This window comes from Acomys russatus, chromosome 1, assembly GCF_903995435.1.
Source record: "Acomys russatus chromosome 1, mAcoRus1.1, whole genome shotgun sequence".
In the NCBI taxonomy this organism is placed as follows: domain Eukaryota; kingdom Metazoa; phylum Chordata; class Mammalia; order Rodentia; family Muridae; genus Acomys; species Acomys russatus.
The window spans coordinates 118273048-118297626 of NC_067137.1; positions in this window are offsets into that span (position 1 = coordinate 118273048).

Here is a 24579-nt window from a genome sequence, read left to right on the forward strand (position 1 = left end):
GCAAGCATGGGGACTTGAGTTCAGATTGCCAGCACCACAGAAAGCTGAGATCGGTGGCTTCCCATCCCAAGTGCTGTAAATCGGCCACCACAAGGGGAAGAGCAGAAACCCGAGCTCGCCTGCTAGCCCATCGGTCTAATCACTAAGCTTTGACTCACTTAACAAACCCTGTCTCAAAAACTAAAGGAAGGCGATACCCAACATTGACCTCCACGCACGTGCATGCACACACACACACGCACATACACACACACACACGTTGCATCCATGGTAAGGGATAGTGCGGCTGCAACTGGCCATCAGGGCAGCACGTTCCGGCATCAGTGTGCTCTTGTTCTTCTGGCTTCTGGACTAAATGAGGAAACTGCGTGCCTGGAAGTGTGGAAGGGAACACACATCTGTCCCATGAAGGAACTGAAGGCTGCGTGCTCAGTTTAAACATTATTTTCAGGTTCTTTTGCTCAACAGAGGAGACCCAATTTCACTCAAATGTCTTGAGAATAGTGTTTAAATAGAGCAAATGAAGGAGAAGGAAGAAGGTCTAGAGGGAGGGACAGAGGGAGGGAGGGAGAGAGGGAAGGAGGGAGAGAAGGAAGAAGGGACGGAGGGAGGGATGGAGGGAGGGAGGGAAGGAAGGAGGGAACGAGGGAGGGAGGGAAGGAGAGAGGGAGGGAGGGATGGAGGGAGGGAGGGAAGCAGAGAGGCCAGCCAACATTTCCAACCCCAGGGGAACTGTAGACACCCAGGAACAGGGAAGTCAGAGGTCTCCAGGAAGATCCACCTGGAGAAGTCAGCATAAGCAGCGTCAGTGAAGCCTCCTGCCTGTGAGCAGCGGTGATGGCGGCTGGCCTGGTCCACCCACGGCATGCACGAGGACTACGGGATTATCCAGCAGCTTCCCTGACCCCGGAAGCACAGAACACTGGGAATGCCAACAATTCACCAATGTGTGGAAATTAAATAGCCAATGGGAGTTACACAGTGGCAGGTCAAATAAGAGAGTAAAAGGGGATTTTTTTTTTTTTTTAAATATTTCAAGACAAAACAAAAACACAACGTAACAAAACTCAATAGCATAAAACCCACCAAATATTACTCTTCATGGAATAGAAAAAGAACTGACTATACCCTTAACAGAAGGAAATAATAAAAAGAACAGAAATTAATGGAGGTCTGAAAACAATAGAAAAAATAATGAAACTAAGAGTTAGGGTTTGTGGGGCAGGGGTGAGGCGGAGTAGACCACAGCAGCCTCAGACTCAGGGCTCCGGCCTTCCTCTGCCTCCAAAGTAGTCGGCAAACCTTTAGCTAGACAGAAAATAGAGAAGCCACAAGTAAAAATGAGACATGAAGGAGGAGACAATACAGAAGCCAAAGAGATGACAACAACCAATCACACAGCAGCAATGGATCGATTCCTGGACACATACAGACGACAGAGACTAAACCAGGGAGGGATTGAAAACTAAGCAAAGCAGGAAGTAGAAAGACTCAAAAAAAAAAAAAAAAGACCAACCCTTCCATGGGCCGGCATGTGGGGTCTAGAGCAGGGGCGGCTGTTTACACAAACCTTGCTGAGAACTCCTTTTGGCAGGAAGGCACTGTTTAAGCCAAATGAAAAGCCCAGGAAACAACAAATTACCCACAGGGAGAACACATCGTTAAATCCTAATACACATTGACTGTGCCAAACCAAACTAGATGTATGCTAAGTTGAAAATGCATGGGGCAGGCAAGATGGCGCAGCAGGTAATTGCTCTTGTCACCAAGCCTGACAACTGAGTTCCATTCCTACGACACATGTGGTAGAGAGATGAGCCTCACACAAGTTGACCTCTGACCTCTACATGTGTGCTAGAGAGAGAGATGCAATAATAAAAAGTGAAATTTCTGTAGGAAGAAGAGATTTTAACAATAAAGGAATTTTTTTTTTAAATGGTCCCACAGTTCAGAGTAATTGGCGACATGAAAGAGGAAGAAGTTTGTACCTTAATGAGTAAGAAATGCAAGCTGGGAGCTCTTGTGCAACCTTTAAAGCCAGTAAGGGAACAGGTAGCTTACAAGGAAGTAGAGAACCACACAGGACTTACAAGAAATAATGATTCAGCCGGTGATAGTACACACATACAAACCGAAACGCATCAGTAACTACAAGAACGGTGTAAAGGCCATGAGGTTGAAACCCCCAGAGGAGGCACATGCAGAGAAGAGACAGGTGCAAGTTGAATATGCGACCACCAAAAAAACCAAGGGCCTGAGGAAACAGCTCAGCTCTCAGTGTGAGCACCTGAGTTGAACTCCCGGGAACCCATATAGTCCTCTTTCCTTTCTGTGGCTCAGATAAAATATCCTGTCAAAAAGCAACTGTGGGGGAAAGCACTATTTTAGTTCCTAACTCCAGGTTTCAGCCCATCACTGCAGAGACGTCACCATGGCAGATGCTTGAAGCCGCTCCTGGTCATGCCACATTGACAGGGAAGCACAGGGAGAAATGAACGCATGCGTGCTTAGGGCTCAGCTTGCCTGTTCCACTGACATACGGTCCAGGACCCCGAACCAGTGACTGGTGCCACCCGCAAGAGGCTGGATATTTCCCACATCATTAAGGTGATTACAATCTCCACAGGCTAGCCTGATCTAGGCAATCCCAGGTGACCTCGGCTGTGTCAGGTTAACAGTTAAAACCAACCAGGTCACTTTGCAGTCCTGGTTACAGTAACCCATATCTGTAGCCGCAGCACTCCTAAGGCAAGATAGGAGGTAGAGACAGGAGAGTCCCTGGAAGCTCTCAGGTCAGCTAGCCTCGTGTACACATCAGGAAGCAGCAAGAGAAAGCCTGCCTCAAACAAACTGGAAGGTGAGGTTTGACCTCTGACCTCCACATGTACAGCATGCACACACAGGCACAGACACATGCACACAAAAAAATAAAAAGGAAAAAGGAAAAGGGCCGAAAGAGAGGAATTCTGGGTACAAATAAGATGAAGAAAGTGGAACTCTGCTAACACCAAATGAGGCCCAAAGAATATGTACAGAGTATGCCCACTCTGCTAACCGGACAGAGCAATTGCCCACTGGTGAACAGGAAGGCAGCAGAGGTCTGCTCCTTTGATACAATATATTACAGAGCAATGAACATACATCCACATACAGCCGTAAGGATGAGCCTCAACTCAAACGATCAAGTGGGAAAGCCAGAGTCCCTAAACATGCCATCCAGCTTTAATCCCAGCACTCGGGAGGCAGAGGCAGGTGGATCTCTGTGAGTTTGGGGCCAGCCTGGTCTACAGAGTGAGTTCCAAGACAACTGGGGCTACACAGTAAAACCCTGTCTCAAAAAACCCAACAAAACAAAACAAAGAAAGCAAACAAACAATTAAGAATGTTCCAATACATGATTAAAGAGCTCTTAAATGCATGTCAGGTCTGAGGCTGCCGATGTAATCCTAATCTCTGACCCAGGGTTGAATTGATAGTTTAAAAACAACACAGAAGGGCTGGAGAGATGGCTCAGTGGTGAAGAGCACCGCCTGCTCTTCCGAGGGTCCCGAGTTCAATCCCCAGCAACCGCATGGTGGCTCACAACCATCTATAATGAAATCTGATGCCCTCTTCTGGCCTGCAGGTATACATGCAGGCAGAACTTTGTATATATAATAAATAAATAAATGTTTAAAAAAAAAACACACACAGAAAGAGGGGCAGTTAGGGTTGGGGGGGGGGGGCGGGGGAAGGAATGCAGGGCGGGATGGCTTAATCAGTAACAACCAGAGTTCAACTCCCCAAACCATTCTTGTAGAAATCTGGGTGTGGTTGTGCACGTCTGTAACCCCACTATGAGGGATGCAGAGACAAACCAATCCGTGGAGCTCACGGCCGGCCAGCCTCATAAAATCAGTGAGCCCCAGGTTCCCGGGAGACTCTCTCACACTACAAAGCAGAGAGGGATGGAGCAGGACACCTGATGTTGACCTCTGACCTCATATACATGCATATGTGTACACACACACACACACACACACACACACACACACACACACACACACGGAGGCTGGTAGGGTGGTGGTTTCCAACCAGTCCTGCCAGGTCTAAAGACTCAACACTTTCATTAGGTCACCTTCTCTTGAAATCATTACGATACAAACAGAAGTACCTTGTCACCTTAAGCCAGAATGCAAATAAAAAAGATAAATTATGCCATCCCCCAGGCTTTTCTTGTGCTGCCTTCTGCTAAGCAAGCCCCCTGTGGGGGTTTGAATGGGAGTAGCCCCCAGAGCCTCAGATCCTTGAATGTGTAGTCACCAGGGAGTGACACTGTTTGAGAAGGGCTCAGGGGTATGGCCTTGGGGGTGGGGGTGATGTGTGTTACTGAGGCTGGGCTTTGAGGCTTCTAGAGCTCATGCCAGGCTCAGTGTCTGTCTCTCTCTGCCTGCCGCATCCAGATCAGGATGTAGAGCTCCCAGCTGCTTCTCCAGGTCTCTGCATGTCTGTTTCCCGCCATGGTTATCATGGGCTAACGTAATGCTCTGAAACGGCAAGCAAGCCCTCAAACAGTTTAAAAAAAAAAAAAAACCACAAGATCTGCCTTGGCCATGATGTCTCTTCACAGCAATAAAATACTGACTAAGGCACCTCCCAAAGAAAGAGACCACTATTGATGTCCAACACTACGGATTAATTTTTTCTGAACTTTGTCTAAAGAGTCCCAACAGAGAGCAAAGGGCTCTCTCTCCTACCTCAGCAGTTGTCCCACTGCAACAAATCACAGGTGTCCACATGCCATGGACTGTGTTCCTTCAGTCACCTTTCCATCCTGGCGTTGTTGTTGTTGTTATTGTTGATTTCTAGGCCCTGGAGACCCACAACAACATGCCAAGCACAGTAAAACACAAACATTTACATTCTTGCATTTTCAGAAGCATTTAATGTACTTCTATAGAGCTCATGGTTCCAGCATATGATTAAAGAGGACTTAAAATTAGCATAAAAGGCCTGGCGAGATGGCTCAGTGGCTAAGAGAACTGGCTGCTCGTCAAGAGGATCCAGGTTCAGTTCCCGCATACATGTGTTGGCTCACAACCATCTGTAACTCAAATGCCAGGGGAATCCAACACCCAATTCTGTCCTCGAGGTCACTGAATACATATGGTACACATGCAGACGTACAGACAAAACACTCCTACAGATAAAAATCTTTTTAAAATAATAATAAATTTAAATTTAACCAAACTTGTGCTTAAAATGCTATTTATCAAAACATGTGAAAATAGCAAAAGAGCAGTATTTAGAGTTTATACACAGAACAGCAGGTGGAGGTTAACACAGGAGCAACCTTGGAAACTTGAGGACCAGCTAGCCTGTGCATGAAGCACAGTGCCAAACAATGAAGAGACGCTGCCACAAACAAGCTGAAAGATCAATGTCTGAGGCTGTCCGCTAAACTCCATGCACACATACAGGCACACAGGTACGCATGCGCACACACAAGCACACAGGAATGCTTGCACACACACAAGCACACAGGCACACAGGCACACATGCACACACACAAACACACATGCACACATGAAGAAATGAATGCACATACATGAACCACGTGCCCACATGTACACACATACTGCATTCACACACATAAACATGCACACATGCAGATGCATCAAACATAGTATACATACACAAAAGAAACCTAACAGCCTCATAGTCTCATATTAGAGAAAATGATAGTCTCAAACCAGCCACCTGTGCCTACATCTTGAAAAACTGGGGAAAGCAGAGTCAAGGCAATCAGGAAGAAATGACAGCTACAGTTAAATAAAAGCAAAGAAATGTCAATGAACCTTAAAGCAAGTTCTGTGAAATGACCAATAAAACTGACTATTGTTAGCCAAACTAACAATAATATAAAGAAACAACTATAAAAATAAAAGAAGTGGGGCTGGAGAAATGGCTCAGTGGTTAAGGGCACCGCCTGCTCTTCCAGAGGTCCTGAGTTCAATTCCCAGCAACCACATGGTGGCTCACAACCATCTATAATGTTATCTGATGCCCTCTTCTGCAGATAAAGCACTCATATACAATAAATAAATCTTTTTTAAAAATAAATAAAAATAAAAATAAAAGAAGTAAGAGTCATGAGTTACCAATTACAGCGATTAAAGAACAGGCATCAGTAAAGACCTCACAGACAATGGCCACATTAATAATGGTTTAAACACACAATTCCAGACAGACAAATTCCACAATGGAGACAAAATGTCCCGTTCTGTGTTCCATTCTGTCGGGTCTTCAATGGGTACCTGTGGAGGGGGCAGACAAGTGGGGGGACAGGAGACACAAAGAAATGAGGGCAAGTCTGGATTCTGATCAAACCCCGTTTATTGAAAAATTTCACAGAGTTTATACAGGCACAGAGGCATGGGTATTTGTGTAAGCGAGGGTTGCTATGGATACCTAACTCTGGAATGCTCCAGCAGGTATTGACCTTTACAGCTGCTATAATTGCAGAAGAGAGAAATTCCAGAGAGAAAGAGAAATTGTGAAAGATCTGGTTAGTCAGGAAAAAGTTCCCAGAACTGCTGCTCACAGGCAGCTGGCCTTTAATCTGATTTTACCAGGAGTCTTACTGGAAAAGCTAGTTTATAGCCACAAAGGAGTAGCTCGGGGGTCTGGAATGACCAGCCCCCACAATAAACCACAACAGGTGTGTAACTGCCGAACCACGACAGGATCAGCTGGTTTCTGGTAAATGGCAGACTGCTGAAGAAATAGGAACCTAGGCTCTGACAAGATGGCTGAACATTGGCCATGTAGCCCGTCCCCTCCATCTCCTCCCTCTCTTTATTAAAAGAGGAGGTAGATGGATCCATCATATATGGGTGAGCTTTGGTCCCCGGAAGGAGCTGGCATTAACCAGAGGGGGGAAGCATTGACCTGATCCTCCTAGGCCCAGATTGGCCTACTAAGATGTCTTTTTGAGGAGGAGAGGGAGGTCCTGGCCTGCTGTCTGTGGGCGTCCTCAACATACAGCGAACAAGACAGTTTCCGACATCAACCTCTATGCAATCAGGTTTACTTCTCAGGGGACTCAGAGTCAGTCGATCGGGTCCTCCCCCTGCGGTACCTTGTCCTACACCCCTTGCAGGTGCCCATGCCTTATGGCAGGCAATATCTGAATATATACCATTCTCACCATGCCAAGGAAGGGGGAATGGAGGCACATTAGTGTTCAAGCTCCTCATGGCCTTGGTCCGCCAAGTCAAGTCTATGATAATGCACCTGTATCGCTCGGGCATCTCGAGAATTTAGCTGCTGTTTTACAAAAGTAGTAAGGCGTCTAAAAGCCCAAGGTGTGGCCTGCTATTTATCTGAATAGCCTTAGTCCACAAGCTCCAGCCTGTGCACATGGACCTGTATAGGTTTTGCCCATATGGCATCCATTTGCTGTTTGACAAAGGCTATGAGTTTATTAAAGAGAACGGGTCCTAGCGACAGTACTATTAATACGCCAAGCAAGGGACCTAAAAGCGGGAGAAGATATGGGAGGAACCCGCAGAGCCCATTCCAAAGGGGATTATGGAGGAGCTCTTTTCGCTGCTTTTCCAGGTCTTCTTGTAGCTTTTTAATCTTATCTCGAACGATCCCAGACTTGTTAGCATAGAAATAGCACTTCTCCTCTGACCTTGAGATCACCGGCAACCTCATCCATACCAGCATCCACTTGACACACAAGCCTCTCAGGCAGCCAGCATGCAGCATCATGTTCCTGTGAGAAAACACAAACAGAGCCTCCACCCCATATTAATAGAGGGTTGGGTCCATTCCACTGTCCAGTTAAAGGATCTTTCCATTTCACTCTAGCGAAGGATGACTATTAGTGTGCCAGAATCGATCGGCTGTGGAATTTCCTTTGGCATCAAGCAGTGAAAAATTTAAAATAAAGAGAACATGACTCAAAGCATTTTAGGCGATTGGGGGTAAAGTTTCCCCCTTCTTTACTTTTTGTAAATAGGTTTTTACGGTGGAATGAGCTCGTTCCACCATACCTTGTTCTTGAGGATTATAAGGAATACCTGTAACATGCTTTATGAAAAAAGTGTATTTTAACTCTCTAAATTCAGGTATATGAGTAATATCCATTTGTTAAAAGTTGGTTAGAGACCAGTCCTCTGGGATTAACTCCCAGATGTGCTACAGGAAGAAATTGAGGACATGTGGAGCATGCCTTCACAATGGCTCGAGCTTGTTTTTTAGTAACCCTATATTGAAGTCTTAGACTTTGGCTATTAATATGATGTAAATTATGAACTTTTTCAGCCTTTTCTACATTTGTAAGGCGTACCAAATTTTTGGTAGCTGCATCTGCTAATTACCTGTAGCCAAAGGTCCAGGTAAATTAGTGTGAGCTCTTAAATGTCCTATAAAAAAAGATGTTTTCTCTTTTGAATAGCTGTCGGGATTTGAGAAAATAATCCACTAGCCCATGATTGGGGTTGGATTTGTCCTATAGTTTTTAGGCGAGAACTGCCTCTGTTACATGGCCACTATTAGAATATAAATTAAATGAACAAAAGACATAATGTTGGAAAACAACAGCTACCGCTTGCAGCTCAGCAATTTGAACAGTCTTAGCAGTAGTAGGAATAGCACATGTCTGTCCTTCTACTACGTAACCAGCTTTTCCATTAGAAGACCCATCAGTAAAAACCAGCAAACCATCAATCACGGGTTGAAATTGAGTTATCTTAGGAAAAATAACTGGATGTTTATTTAAAAAGTGGAGAAGCCTGTTAGAGGGAAAATGGCTATCCACATCTCCATAAAATTGTGCACAAGCCAACGGCCAATCGTCAGTGTTAGCAGACAGCCGATTCTGTTGTTCCTTAGAATATGGCTGAATAATAAAATCACGTTCTTTACCAAAATGCCTCTTTCCTTGCATTTGACCTATATGAATCAACTTTGTTATGAATTGACGGGAGATAGTCTCTTCCACTAACGCCACGGCTTTCCTAGCTTCAGCTGTAAGCTCCCAGGGTGAGTTTGGAGAGGAATCTCCCTGTAAGATTTTGAATAAGGGCTGCAAATCTCCAGTTGTTAATTTCAAATAAGGTCTAAGCCAATTTATATCAGCAAGCAACTTTTGAAAATCATTTAAAGTCTTTAAATGATCTACTCTCAATGTGATCTTTTTGGTGTTGTATCTGAGAAGGAAAAAGCTGGAATCCCAAATACGAATATGAATCAACCTTTTGGACTTTTTAAGGAGCTATTTGTAGACCAGACTGAGATAATTGGGTTTTCATAAAAGCATAACACAAAAGCACTTGTTGTCAATCCTTTTCAGCAATAAGTATATCATCCATGTAATGAATGATCTATAAATTGGTAATTTTTTTTCTAATCTTTTGTAAAGCTGTAGCTACAAATTTCTGACATAGGGTGGGACTGTTAGCCATTCCCTGAGGCAAAACCTGTGATGATAATCTTTTCATTGGCTTTTTAAAATTCACAGAAGGCACGCTGAAAGCAAAGTGATGGCCATCTTTTGAATGTAAGGGAATAGTGAAAAAGCAATCCTTAAGCTCTATGACAATTTTGAAAGTATCCTTGGAAACAGCCACAGGAGAGGGCAATCCTGGCTGTAATGTTCCCATAAGCTTTAGTTTCATGTAAGTTAAAAAAAAAATTTACATCTCTGTAAGTAATTTAGTTTATCAGTAGATCACGCCCTGTGGAGATCAGGCTGGAACTCAAGAGTTCCTCCTGTGTTAATTCCCCAAGTGTTAGGATTAAAGGTGTGCACCACCACATCCTGTCACAGTCATCCGCCTGCCTCTGCCTCCCAAGTGCTGGGATTAAAGGCATGTGCCACGGTGACTTGTTTAATTGTTTCATTCCAATTCTAGTTAAAAAAAAAAAAAATCTTTAAACATCTCAAACAAAAATTAATCAGGGAAACAAGAAAATTCTAAGTTCTAAGGTAGTTAACTACATTCCTTAGCCTAGTTTAGAAATCTATCAGCCTCCTAGTTCCATCTCTCCAACTAGCCACATGTCTGTAGCCAGGATCATTATCAGTTTTGATCACCCTAGGTTTTCCCAGTGGTCTCACATCCGCAAGCCTTGCAGTAATAGAGGCACCACCCACCGCAGCCAACACCTCTGTTCCTGCCTCGATGGGAGCCAGGGCAAACATAGAAGGACAGTTGCTGCAGCAGGCTCCTCCGTCTAACCGTGCCACATCCTCCCCAAGGGTCAAACCCACAGATAACTAGGAGCAGTGACTGTAAAATTATCTGGCCCAAGGAAATTCTAGCCCTGGGCTTGTTTAGCTAGTTGGATCTAAGCTGGAAACTCTCCGTTGTAAATGTTTGTTTCCAAGGACAAAACTAGTTTATATCTCTTATTTGAGAATCTAAAAAATTTTAGAAATATTTCAAGTAAACATTAAGCAAATAAACAAGAAAATTATAAACACCTTGTTGCTAAGGAGTTTGGAATTAACTCCATTTCCTAGACCAGTTTGGAAAACTGTTAGTCACTTACAAGCAAAAAAATTAAGCAAGAAATTTCTAAATTTTAGGCAATAAACTATTCCTCAGACCGCACTTTTCCAACTGGCCATGTGTTCGCAGCCATGCCTGTTCTTCAAGAGTCAAGCCCCGCAGGCAGCCAACTGTGCCTGGGTCCAGGCCCTGGGGAAGGGCGGGTCTGCTCCTGCCACGGAAGCAATGCTCTTACTGCCTCATGGGCTGTGCGCACCATGTTGGGCTGTACTGTTTTAGAAAATTGGCCAGCGAGTAAAGCTCGGCCCTCTCTCAAGACATAGAGAAAATGAAACAATATTTTAAAAATTAAACAAATTTACAGACATAGACATAGACATAAAATTTGACATGACGATTATAAAGCAATACCCGAGTTCCCTGTGTCTTGAGGGACTGTTTGAATCCCTGTAAGAAAAGCTAATGTTTAGTTAATGCCTGTCCCATCTGTGTGTGTGTGTGTCGCCGTGTCTTACCTTAGTCGATCTATCTCACGATTGGGAGAATCATGGCGATCCAAGTCAATCTGACTCACGGACAAGAAGTCCATGGCAATCTGTGGCAATCTGACTCATGGGCATGAAGTCCGTGGCGATCTGTGGCGATCTGACTCACAGACATGAAGTCCATGGCGATCCGTGTCAATCTGTCTCATGGGCATGAAGCCCCTGGCGATCTGTGGATCACTGTGCGGATCTTCACTCACAGAGTGGGCATTTCTCCATGGCGACCTCTGTGGAGGGGCAGCTGCAGCTGAAGAGCAGCGCTCACCAAGACTCCCACCATTCCACAAGACCACACTGGGTGCCAACTGTTTCATCCTGTTGTGTCTTCAATGGGTACCTGTGGAGGGGGCAGACAAGTGGGGGGACAGGAGACACAAAGAAATGAGGGCAAGTCTGGATTCTGATCAAACCCCGTTTATTGAAAATTTTCACAGAGTTTATACAGGCACAGAGGCATGGGTATTTGTGTAAGCGAGGGTTGCTATGGATACCTAACTCTGGAATGCTCCATGAGGTGTCTGTCTACCTTTACAGCTGCTATAATTGCAGAAGAGAGAAATTCCAGAGAGAAAGAGAAGTTGTGAAAGATCTGGTTAGTCAGGAAAAAGTTCCCAGAACTGCTGCTCACAGGCAGCTGGCCTTTAATCTGATCTTACCAGTAGTCTTACTGGAAAAGCTAGTTTATAGCCACAAAGGAGTAGCTCGGGGGTCTTAGAATGACCAGCCCCCACAATAAACCACAACAGGTGTGTAACTGTCGAACCATGACAGGGTCAGCTGGTTTCTGGTAAATGGCAGACTGCTGGAGAAATAGGAACCTAGGCTCTGACAAGATGGCTGAACATTGGCCATGTAGCCCATCCCCCACAGTTCTGGAAATCACAAGGTCTACAAACTCATGCAAGGGGAAAAAAAAAAGGAGAACTTGGCAGTCTCTTATCTACGTGGGAAAATGAATTGGTACTCCAAATAGTTCTAACAACAAAATCAGGGCCAAACATCTTCACTGGCAATTTCTATCGCTCATCTATAGAAGAAGTAACTGCATTTATCCAGTCTCCCCACAAATTAGAAAGGAGGGGAACATTTACAAACTTATTTCATGAAGCAAGTAATTATCCTGATGCAAAGGAAGGAAGAAATGGAAAGAGGAGGTAGGAGGGGAGGAAAGAGGGCAGGAAATGAAGGAAATGAGAAAGTTAGTACAAGAGGGGAAAACCAAACCAGTAGTCCTTGTAAATATAAGTACAAAAATCCACAGCTTAGGCGCTGGAGACCTGGCTCAGAGGTCGGGAGCACTGGCTGCTCCTCCAAGGGTCCTGAGTTCAATTTCCAGCAACCACATGGTGGCCCACAACCATCTATACTGGTGTCTAATGCCCTCTTCTGGCATACAGGCATACATGCAGGCAGAACATTGTATACATAATAAATAAATGATTTTTTTTTTAATCCACAGCTTAAAACTGTCAGGCAGTTTCCACAGATACAGTACAAGCAACAAGATCCCTCAACCAAGTAGATTTTAGCCAAGAAATGGAAATAGTTTGAGATCAAAGCAATCCCACATTAACAAATGAAAGAAGAAAATCAAACCATTTTTCCCATTTTTCTTTCTTTTCTTTTCTTTTTTTTTTTTTTTTTTTTTTTTTTTTGGTTTCTCGAGACAGGGTTTCTCTGTGTAGCCTTGGCCATCCTGGACTCACTTTGTAGACCAGGCTGGCCTCGAACTCACAGCGATCCGCCTGCCTCTGCCTCCCAAGTGCTGGGATTAAAGGCGTGCGCCACCACGCCCGGCTAATCAAACCATTTTTATCAATGCAAAAACATCATGAATCTGCGCATTTGGAATTAGGGAAACTCAGAAGTTAGTTAGGCTGGGCATGGTGGTACACATCTCAAATCTCAATACTCAGAAAGCAGAGACAGGATGAGCTCTGTGAGTTTGAGGCCAGCCTGGTCCACATGGCAAGTTCTAGGCATAGTAAGACTGTCTAGAAAGGGGCTAGAAAGGGAAAAAAAAACTGAAAGAAATTATGAAATGTGAGCATAAATAAGTAGAAAACATAGCTGAGAGCAATAAATTTTAAGTTCATTTTGAATCTTTGCACACAAGTACACAGACATACATATACACACAGACATACATATACACGTTAAAAATAAAGTAAAAAAAATTAAAGGGGGGTACTGGAGAATTAGCTCAGAATTAAGAGTGCTTCCTGAACTTTTAGAGGACCCTAGTTCCCATGGACCCATGGGGCTGGCCCCAACTGTCTGTAACTCCAGTTCCAGGGTATCAGATGACCCTTTCTGGTCTCTGTGGATACCTGCACTCATACAGACACAAACACATAATTAAAAATAAAATGAATGTTTTTTTTAAGTAAATAAAATGCTAAACCCTAGCAGGAGTGATTAAAAAAAAAAATAAAACAGAGACAAAAGCCAAATTGTTAATGTCAATAATTTTAAAGAGAACGTTCTACAAACTCATAGTGTCAGGGGAAAAAAGGATCCCGTAAGCACAGTATACCAAAAAATGACTATCTGGTTAAAGGTACAAATTCGCTACATAGTGCAACTTATTAAATTGGCATAAACTGAATTATGGTGGATCCAATAATGACATTGAATTTGCCTAAATTTCTATCTTTCTTCCTTCCTTTTTTTTTTTTTTTTTTTGTGTGTGTGGGGGGGGGGGGCGGGGCATTCAAGACAGGGTTTCTCTGTACCCCTTGGCTGTCCTGGAACTTGATCTGGACCAGGCTGGCCTCGAACTCACAGAGATCCACCTGCCTCTGCCTCCCCAGTGCTGGGATTAAAGGCACACGCCACCTCCATCACTACACCACCACCCACGCTTTTTTTCTTTCCTTTTTAAAATACTTACATTTACTTTTATTATCTCTATATGTCTGCCGATGTGTGCGATGCCCACAGAGGCTAGAAGAGGGTGTCAGACTCCTAGAGCTGGAATTACGGGTGGCAGTGAGCCCAGTGTGGGAGCTAGGACAACCTGGGTCCCTTGCAGGAGTGGCCAGTGCTCTTGGTCACCGAGCTGTCTCTCCAGCCCTCCTAACTTTCTAATGAAGACAAGTTCAGAACCGGGTGCTTCATCTGGCCATTCTTCCACATTTGGGTGAAATACTGACACCAATATCTCCCAACTTAGTCCAGAAAGTAGAAAGAGAAGGAATATTGTCCAACTCTTTATAGGATGCCAGGAAACTCTGGACAAAGATAATTCATTAATGTTTTGCTAGGTGGAGCAATCATATATTAGATCGGACACAATCAAGTCCACCACTAGAAACAAAATATTAGGATTTTGTTTTTGTTTTTATTTTTGTAAAGCAAAGTTTCAACAAAACATCTAACAATAAATGCCAAGGTCCAACAGAGTAACCAGCCTTCCAGGGAGAATCCATGCCAGGCTGTCAGATTTCCTTCAATGCAGAGCCGGGCATGGTGGCACACGCCTTTAATCCCAGCACTCAGGAGGCAGAGGCAGGCGGATCACTGTGAGTTTGAGGCCAGCCTAGTCTACAAAGCCAGTCCAGGACAGCCAAGGCTACACAGAGATACCCTGTCTCGAAAAAAGGGGGGCCCTAGACGATCCTAATTTCTATCAGTGCTGACTAGGCCTTCCACACCCCCAGGCCACCACAAAGCCAAGCCGAAAAGATTATCCTGGTCCAGTGTGTGTGTGTGTGTGTGTGTGTGTGTGTGTGTGTGTGTGTGTCTGTGTCTCTCTGTGTCTGTCTGTCTCTCTGTCTCTCTTCCCCTCCCCCTCCCTCTACCTTTTTGTCGCTAATAAATTCCTTCCCAGAGGAGTCTACCCTCCTCCTAAGGTCCCAGAGACACAGTACCACCAAAGTCCAAGCTGAGAAACCAATGCATGTACTCGACTTCTCTACAGAGGGTAAAGGGATTACAAACGGGTGTGGGCGAGCCTCTCCCCACAGGCTACACCTAAAAAGCCTTACCCAGCAAGGATGAGGACCTTCCTGAAGCCACAGAAACCAAGTCCCTGCTCTACTCTTTCCCTCCGCAAGGCCTCCTGCAGAGTTGCCATGAGGTCAGGATCAGCCCCACTCTGCGGAGGAGCTAAACTGTCAAAAACTCCAGCTGGGGTGACTCAACATGTAAATCCAACCTGAGGGTCTGGGGAGACAGCTCAATGGGTAAAGTGTTTGCTGTGCAAGCAGGAATTGAGAGGCCCAGCACCCCAGCAGGGCAGGCAGCAGTGTTTGAACAGAGACAGGGGAATCCCAGGACCTTGCTGGACAATCATTCTAGACAAAAGGGACAGTTGAAAGTTAAGTAAGAAGCCAGACGTGGTGGCGCACGCCTTAATCTCAGAACTTGGGAGGCAGAGGCAGGCAGATCGCTGCGAGTTCCAGGCCAGCCTGATCTACCATGCAAATCTAACATTGGGCCACAAACATCCGCCCCCCCCCCCCCCAGTCATCCTCAAAGCCTTTTCCACCCAGGACACCAGGGATAGGAGACTATTTCTAAGTGTCCCTGGGAGGGTGGGAGTACAGTGGTCTGGGCTGACACATCCTGCCCATCTTGCGTGTAGAAAAGCCAGAGAGCTGACATGGGGCAATGGGGGAGGCATGTAGGCATGTAAACTGAGGAGAAAAATCACCCGTGAAAAGTCATCTAGCTGGGCACTCAGATGCGATGATAGATTTTGTACACCAGATGGCGCTCAAAGATCAGAATTGCTTCTAGCATCTTAGGCTGTAGAAAACACCTGTCCTCACAGGCACTCACTCACGATGTTTCTATTAATAGACAAAGACTGATTTTTGAAATCACGCACTGACACCAAGCAGAGGGCTCCGATCCAGGCCCCCTCTCATCAGCTCTGCTGCTTGGTGTTTGACCTGTGAGCATTCTCTGTTTGCCTTCACATCTAGTAAATTCTATCCTGTCTAAGATGCCAGGTTTTAACTTGAAATGCTGGAGAAGAGTTGCCGCGACACAGAATAAAATCTGCATGTCACAGGGAACAGCCCAGAAGCCCCAGATTTTCCTTCTAGCACCCGCACCCCCAGTGACTACATGTTCATCCCTGGGATGGTCTTCCCGGGCCACCTCAAGCCGTTGTGTAGGACATTTCAGAAGACAGCGTCCTAAGATGCTCAATCCACCTGTGAGCTACTGAAAGTGCAGGTCCTGGGGTGACCCCCCAAAGAGGGCTCCAGCAGGGTGGGCAGTGGTGGCATATGCCTGTAATCCCATCACTCAGGAAGCAGGAAGATCTCTGAGTTTGAGGCCAGCCTATTCTACAAAATGAGTTCCAGGATAGCCAAGGCTACAAAGAGAAATCTTGTCTCTCAAAAAACAAACAAACAAACAAACAAAAAAGGGGTCCAACAAATGCACAGGCTTTTTTGTCCAGGTGACTGAAGTTCTAAGCCGGAACTGGAGTTTCTACAAGACCACCCGCTGGGATGGGGCACGTGACACCCAAAAAGAGATCTCTGCCTGGCCACCTAAATCCCAGCTTCACATGGTCCTGCACATAGCCCTGGGGGACCCTGCCCAGAATTCAGGGCCACAGGCATATCTCAGTTTTGCAAAGCCAAGCATTCATGGTGCTCCTGGTAGATACTTGAGGGACAGAGGGGCAAATGAAGAAAGGGAAGGAAGAGGGGCTGTCTCACACCGATGAGCCTGGAAACAGCCAGGGCTGTTTAGGCACCTGTGAGCAGGTTCCAAGAAGCTGGCATGACAAGAGGAGAACTTGTTAAGTGGGACAAGTACGTGGCAAGAGGCTATTGTGTGAGCCTCGTGACAGGACTGAGGTTGGTCCCTGTAGTTTTTTTTTGTGTTTTTTTTTCACTCTGAAGTACTTTGTTTTTTAAAGATTTATTTATTATTATGTTTACAGTGCTCTGCCTGCATATACACCTGCCAGCCAGAGGAGTGCATCATATCACATTATAAATGGCTTTGAGCCACCATGTGATTGTTGGGAATTGAACTCAGGACCGCTGGAAGAGCAGACAGTGCTCTTAACCGCCCTGTAGCTATGGAGGCCATGTGGCCAGAAGCTCAGAGCTCCCGACTCAGCAATGTTGCAGAGAGACTAGAGGTTCGGAAGGTACAGGAACCAGAAATCCCTCCCCCAGCCAAAACCTCAGGTAGACCCCAAACACTGAAGAGGCAAGTAGAGGTGCCTAAGCTGAAGAGGTGTGGGGTGGAGCCCACTTCTTTACTACAGCTGCACTAAGAGTCCTGGAGTGCTGCTCCAGAGAGTACCAGGAGCCGAGTCCTTACAGCTGTGCTGGAGGCCAGTTCTACGAGGTCAGCCCACAGCCACACTTCAGTGTCCTTCCCAAGGCCAGCCCTTTGCTCTGTTGTCCTGAGGCCTCCTCCTCCTCTGGCATCCCTTCTCTAGAGGAATCATGGCTGGTGTCACCTGCTTGCTTATGTTCTTGCTCAATGTGCATTTTCTTCTTCTTAAAAGGACACTAAAGAGAGACGAGCATGATGGCACAAGCCTGTAATCCCAGCACTCGGGAGGCAGAGGCAGGCAGACCTCTGTGAGTTCAAGGACAGCCTGGTCTACAAAGAGAGTCTAGGATAGCTAAGGCTACACAGAGAAACCCTGTCTTGGAAAAAAAGAAAGAAAATTAAAAGAAAACAGGAGGGGGAATGACTAAGAGAACAACAGTAGTGCAATATTTACAAAATCTTAAGCAAAACAGACCTCACTCCAGGAGCGAAACTGCAGAAGACCACTCTGGCCACACAGGACGCAGTCTGTGTGGTTAACAAGGAAACTAGCACAGCTGCTGACAAAAGTCAGCCTTGCCCCCGCTCCCTGGGTTCCAGGCCCTACGAGGCACATTTGATTAATTCATTTTCTCTCTGCAAGGAGCCTACAAGTACCAGTGCTGTCCCCAATTAGAGATGACGAATGAAGGTCTGGCAGGAGAAAGACAGCTGCGTAGCATGGAGGGACAGTGAGCATCTGTATTCCCAGTCACAGAGGTGGCAGACACACCACAGACCAGGAGAGCAAAGATGGGGGGACATCTTTTATGACAGTGGGGTGTATGATCTCTGATAAGAAAGCAATGGACACCTCTGCAAACAGGCGAAGGAAGTCATCCTCATGAGACCCCTATGACTCCGTCACAACTCCAAAGCGCGGCCGAGTTCTCCAGTTACCAGAGAGACACCAGCGCCTTGCTTTCCCGGCGTGCAAGAGATCTGGTCTCCAGTGCGCGCACTTGCAAGTTGGCTTCCTCCAGAAGCAGGTCCGGGTTGAGGTCCAAAAACCAGGGGTGCTTTGGGGTACTTTCCTCATCATCAATAGATGCGGAAGGACAGAGGAAGAAGCAAAATGTCACTCCAGGCCCCAGGAAAGCCATGCTCCTTCCACAAGGAGTGACTGAGCTCCACTGTCCGGGGAGCCTTGCCTAGTTGTTTCGTTTTGTTTCGTTGAGACAGAATCTCTCTATGTGGCCTGGCTGTCCTTGAACTCAAATATGTAGGCCAGGTTGGCTTTGAACTCACAGAAATTCACCTGCCTCTGCCTCCTGAATGCTGGGGTTAAAAGCATGCACCACCACACCTAGTTCTTGTCCAGTTTTTACCCATTACACACACATTGGGCCCGGGGAGGGGGGGGCTGTTAAAAATGTGCCAAGTCACGTGATGAGCCCACTGAACTTTTAAAAGTTCTTTTGTAAACTCTTTTTTTTAAACTTAGTTTTTTGAAGAGATTCTAAATGTTTTGAGAGGGGGACAGGGGGTGGGGTGGAGTTGGGACTTGTGTGAGCATGAGAGGAGCCACAAGAGGGCCAGTCCTCAGGGGGTGCTTTAAGGGAGGCATATGGGCAGGGGTCATGGGGAGCAGGTGGTGGGGTGGGGGTGCAGAGGAACAGCACCTCAACACCCTTTGTGTGGGTGTGGGGAGGGTGAGGCAGGGCGGGCCTGCCACCTGCAAAAGCAGAATGGCCCATGTCCACCATGTCCCCGCTTAGCTCTCAAGGGTGAGAGGGGGGCAGCCAGAGAATGGAATGAAGGCTGCCCCCTCCAAAAGCAGAGGCTAACTGGCTGCCTTGAAGGAAGCCGGTGACCTTTGGAGCAGAGCCCCCCCAAGGAGGAGCTGTGAACAAGCCTGCTGCGAGAAAGAACCTCCCAGGGCAGCCCTCCTTACCTGCTCCGTAGGAGGCCTACGTAGGGCTTCTACTGCTGCGACCAAACACCATGACCAAAAAGCTGGCTGGGGAAGGAAAGGGTTTATTCAGCTTACACTTCTACATTGCTGTCCATCATCAAAGGAAGTCAGGACGGGAACTCAAGCAGGGCAGGAAGCTGGAGCCAGGAGCTGATGCAGAGGCCATGGAGGGACGCTGCTTGCTGGCTTGCTTCCCCTGGTTTGCTCAGCCTGCTCTCTTATAGAAGCCCAGACCACCAGCCCAGGATGGCGCCACCCACATTCGCTAATTAAGAAAATGCTCTACAGCTGGATCTTAGGAAGGCATTTTCCTCAAAGAGCTTCCTCCTTTCAGATACCCCGGCTTGTGTCAAGTTGACATAAACCCTCTCAGCACAGAGGTGGATGCTGGGAGTGTCCACAGGCCTCAGCAGCCAGGAGACAAGGGGCCAAATTCCAGCTTTACCGACAACCCCTCAAGAGGCTCCAATCTCAGTCTACAGCATCATGGTGTGTTTAGTCTCCTTCCAGGAGCACCGCAAACGTACCAGGATTAAGCCCTGCAGACAGTAGCTCCACTCCTAAGGTGGGTAGGACCCCCTACAAGGGGCGGACACTAGTTACCCCCTGGCTGGGATGTCTCTTGGAATGTCAGGTCACCCACACAGGCACCCAGGTCTCTGCTGTTGGCATGGAAGTTGCCGGCCCCAGCCAGGTTGCTTAGCGACCTCTGGCATTATCACCTGCAGCCACCATCGAGTCCCAGGGTAAAAAGGACAAACCCGACACCCTCCCCCCTCTCTCCGTGTCCCCCTGGGGTGCTCCCCTTCCTTCTCTCCCCAGGCTTCTACAGTAAATCTTATACCATGGATGTCGTGTGTGCTTATTTACCATCTGCACCCTGCCTGGTTTCCGGAGCGCTGCTGTAACACTGGGGACTCTATCGAGTTTCTCACCAAAGCTCTGACTTGAGATAAAAACCACTGTGATGCTACCACCTTTGCCTACACACTACCTGCTTCTGGCTGGTTCCGGGATCAAACAAACAAACAAACAAACAAACAAAAACGGTCAGTCTGCAACGGGTGGGAGGAAAGAAACTGGCAACTTTGTTATCCCAGGGTTCCTCCTTGGCAAACAAAACAAACAATAATCTGTTTGATTAAGGAGCAGCAACTTGCGGGTGAGGCCTCACTCCTATGGACCTCCAAGCACAGGTAACCTCAGAGAGCCCTGCCAATAACCAAGAGAGGCATATGGGCCTGGGCATCCAGCGTGCAGTTGCTGCAGGTGCACATGGAAGCATGCCGTGTGCAGATGTCTCCTCAGCCAGCTCACGACTCACCAGCACCAATTATACTCTCTGAGGGCTACTTTCTGGCTGCTTTGTGAGTCACCTCCCCCAAAACAAAGTAGCTTAAAATGGCGAGGAACACTCACAGCAGCCGTCGCCATCTCCTGCGCAGTTGCAGTCAGCGCCTTAGGCTCGTCACCCACACGGCTGTCCTGGTGCTGCTGGTATTTGGGGACTGTGGCTGCGGTGTTGGCCTAGCACCCACACATTGCCTGCACTTCCTCCAAGCAGGATGGGGGGGAGGGGCTAGGCTGTGAACCCAGGTTGAGGATGGTGGAAGCTCTGCTCCATTTTGTGCCTCAGCTCAGCTGAGGTAGATAGCCAAGATAATGGTTGATGAGGTTGCTGGTCCACAGGCCTGCCCAGGTCAGGATGGAGGAGCAGACACCTTACCTCCTGAGATGGTGAACACAGCTAGAGGTCTGTCCCAAGCCCTCTGTGGCTCTTATGGCTCCTAAGACTGAGCAGGCATGAGCTCACACCTCTGCCCAGGGAGGCATTCCCAGACACTCGGCTTATGGGGCGGCAGCGGGTAGCGGGGGTGGGAGAACAACACAGACGGAGCCTGAGCTCCACTGGCAGCAGCCTTGGTCGCAGAGGAGGTGGACCAGAGGAAATGTGGTCTTTGAGGAAGGAGGAGCATGCCGCTTGGCTTCTGGGCCACTCCACGTGAGCCGCAACAGATATCAAGGAAAGCAGGGGCTTTGTCTGGTGACAGGTCATGTCCAGACGCTGCTGAGGGTCCCACAGACAGTGCTGGGCTATAAGGCAAAGCTCACTTGTTAAAGGTTTGCCTTTAGTGGCTGGGCCTGGTTTGGAGTCACTGGCTTCATTCATACCTTCGGCACGGCAGGGATGACCGAAGAGCAGCTTTGGGTAGGTTCTAGCTGAGGGACAGGGAAATGAGCCGGATACCGGCCATACAGCTCAGTGGAGGGTACAGTCTCACTGCAGGTGAGACAGGCTGTCTTGCCCCGGAGCACAGCAGCAGCTATGAAAGGGACTTCCCAAGGGAAAGCAGCACAGCTGGTTTGAAGTCCGTGGGTGGTCCTGGCTACTGAGGCCATGTCACTGGATTGGCTAGTCCCCCCACCATGCTGGAGAGAGAACCTGGTGCCTGCTGGACAAGCACTGTAGCACTCACTGTGCCCTGGCTCCAGGGGCTGAGCACTTGGGAAGCTGCAGATCCTAGAAGTCCCCCTGGGGCACAAGATCCAACCTACTAAAGGCTCTCACCACCCACACTTGACATGTAATTCTTCTGTGCTAGAGGGTTAAGATGTATTTGGAAGGGTTTCGTTTTGTTTCTGCAATTCTTTGACCGTTGAGTCTCTGCTGCAGTTTGTTGACAACTGTTGCGCATGCTAGAGGGCTCTCTTCAGCAGCCATTACGCTGCTGAGCAGCGAGGGTGTGGCTGGGCCCCTAGGCACACAGGTAAGGATCCCAGGCCGTGAACATCACAGGCCTGCATCCAACCTCCACCCAAGATGGTGCTTTCACAGCCCAGTGGGGCGGCCCTGTGCTTTGTTCCTGGCTACCCAGCGAAGAAGTCAGACCAGCACTGTTGGCTTTGTTTCTTAACAATTAGACTTTATTATACAATCCAACAATCCTATACAAGAAGGAAAAAGAGTTAAAGGGAAACAAGAGTAAACCTTCCGGTATCTGTTCCACAGGACGGATCCCCAGGTGTCTCTGGTCTGTACGCTGGTCTGGCTTGTAAGCTGGTCTCTCCCCAAATCCACGTGGGATCCTACTCCAAAGGATGTAGTCTTTTCCTCACTTTTCCGCCTGCGTCTCTCTCCGCATGCAATGGCAGGTCAGGTCGCGGCCAGTTATCTTCACCCCTGTCGCGACCCTTCCGACCAGCGGAAAATAAGGACACAACCCGAGCGTTCTTCTCCAGGCGGTTTATTCAGGAATTTTCAGCAAGCTTCTCCTGCACCCCAGCGCCCCTCTTATATCCTCTGCCTCACCCAATCAGCAGCTCTTACGTCGGTAGCTCCAATTGGTTCCCGACAAGGCGGGATGCATAGTCAGAGCAAAGCGCTGCCCACAACCCGAATAAGGACTTGTTTACCAGGAGCAGAATTGCAAGTCATTTTGCCTGGCAGGTTGCCAGGCGCCATCTTAGGGAGGGTGATAGCTTCAGCTTCCCACACACCCCCTTCAATGTTCGATTAGAAACACAATAGCCCAGCCAGAGACCCCCCATCTGCTTCCTGAATTCCAGACCCAGGATGGCTCCATCCAGTCTATCACAATGTATTCGTTTTGTTTCCAAGGGACAAAGCCCGCCATGACTTCTTTCGCCTGGGACAAAGCTTACTTACAATCCTTCCCACACAGCACCTGAAGAGAGACTTGGGTTTGAGATGGAGTAATTCCAGGGTCTTAGATCTGAGGAGAGCAGTAGGTTGAGGTCTGGGTACCTGTGCTCCCCAATAAGCTGCTTTGGCAAAAGGATGGAATAGAATGCAACCCTGGCATAGCCCCTGGCAGCCTCAGGTTTAAGGGGGCAAAGTAGGGAGACTGACTGTTCTTTTGGTTTGGTTTGGTTTTTGGTTTTTGGTTTTTTGAGACAGGGTTTCTCTGTGTAACAGCTCTAGCTGTCCTGGAACTCTCTCTGTAGATCAGGCTGGCCTCAAACTCATAGAGATCCTCCTGCCTCTGCCTCCCAAGTGCTGGGATTAAAGGCGTGTGCCACCACTGCCCAGCAAGACTGACTGTTTTAAAGGTAAAGATTGCTAGCTGGGTGGTGGTGGTGGTGGCTGCGCACACCTTTAATCCCAGCACTCAGGATCTCTGTGAGTTCGAGGCCAGCCTGGTCTACAAAGTGAGTCCAAGACAAGCAGGTCAATCACACAGAGAAACCCTGTCTCGAAAAACCAAAAAACCAACCTACAACAACAAAAGGTAAAGATTGCTTTACACTGTTGCCTTAAAGAGTTAATGTGACAGACCTAACCCCAGATCACCCAGCAGTCTTCTTCTGGCCCCTGCCTACTATAAAAGCCCCTGAGACACTCATCCTTGCCTGATGGATCTGGTGATGCCTTGGCTGGGGCACCAGCAGGGACACTGCTTTCCTGGTGAGGGGTGGGAGCTAAAGGTTGGACCAGAACCATGAGGGCTTTGCCAAATGCTGTCCAGAACACTTCTGCATCCAAACTGTCTGCCTTTCTGAGCAGGCACAAGGCGTACGGGAGAATATCTGCTCCTGGTCCCCTGCTGTCAGGCAAAGCGAGAGGCAGGCTCTGAGCTACCCTCGCAGGAGGATTCTGGGCTGGCTGCCAAGCTGGACCATAGGGACACACACCCTGGCTGCCCTTTGGCTAGCCTTACCTTCCTAGATGGGCAGCCTGTGACTCACTGCCTCCCTGGCTGTCATCACACTTAAAAAGACCTCTCTGCCTCCAGTTTTCTCACTTCTGGGAAACCTCTCAGCAGCCCAGATTCTCGACTTTGAACTTTTCTGAGACTCCAGCTCCAGTGTTTGGGGGAGCGACCTATTTTCTTACCGCGTTGCCCCCTGCTGTACTTTGGACTCAACTCCATCCCTCCGGCTCCCACCACCACCAACCCTCTCCACCCCTCAACCCCCAACCCCCAACCCCGCTTTCCATGAACAGCTTTTTGCTCTCAGTCCCCGAAGCGCACAATACAGAATCTGACCTGAGGGGGTCTCAGTAAGCAAAGTACCTACTGTGAAGGGCTAGGACCTAAAGTTGTATCCCCAGCGCCCAGGTGAAAACTGGATGAAGAGGTGCATGCCTGCAAGCCCAGCACAGACTTGAGAAGCAGCTGGTGAGCTGGCGAGCCCTGCCCTCAGTGAGAGACCTTATCAGAAGAAACAAGATGGAAAGCAAACAAGAAAGGTACCCGATCTCCATCCCTGGCCTCCACACCCACGCAGATCTGTGCAACACTCCAAGGTACAAGTGTGCACACAGGAAACACATATGCACATACACATGAGAAATGAA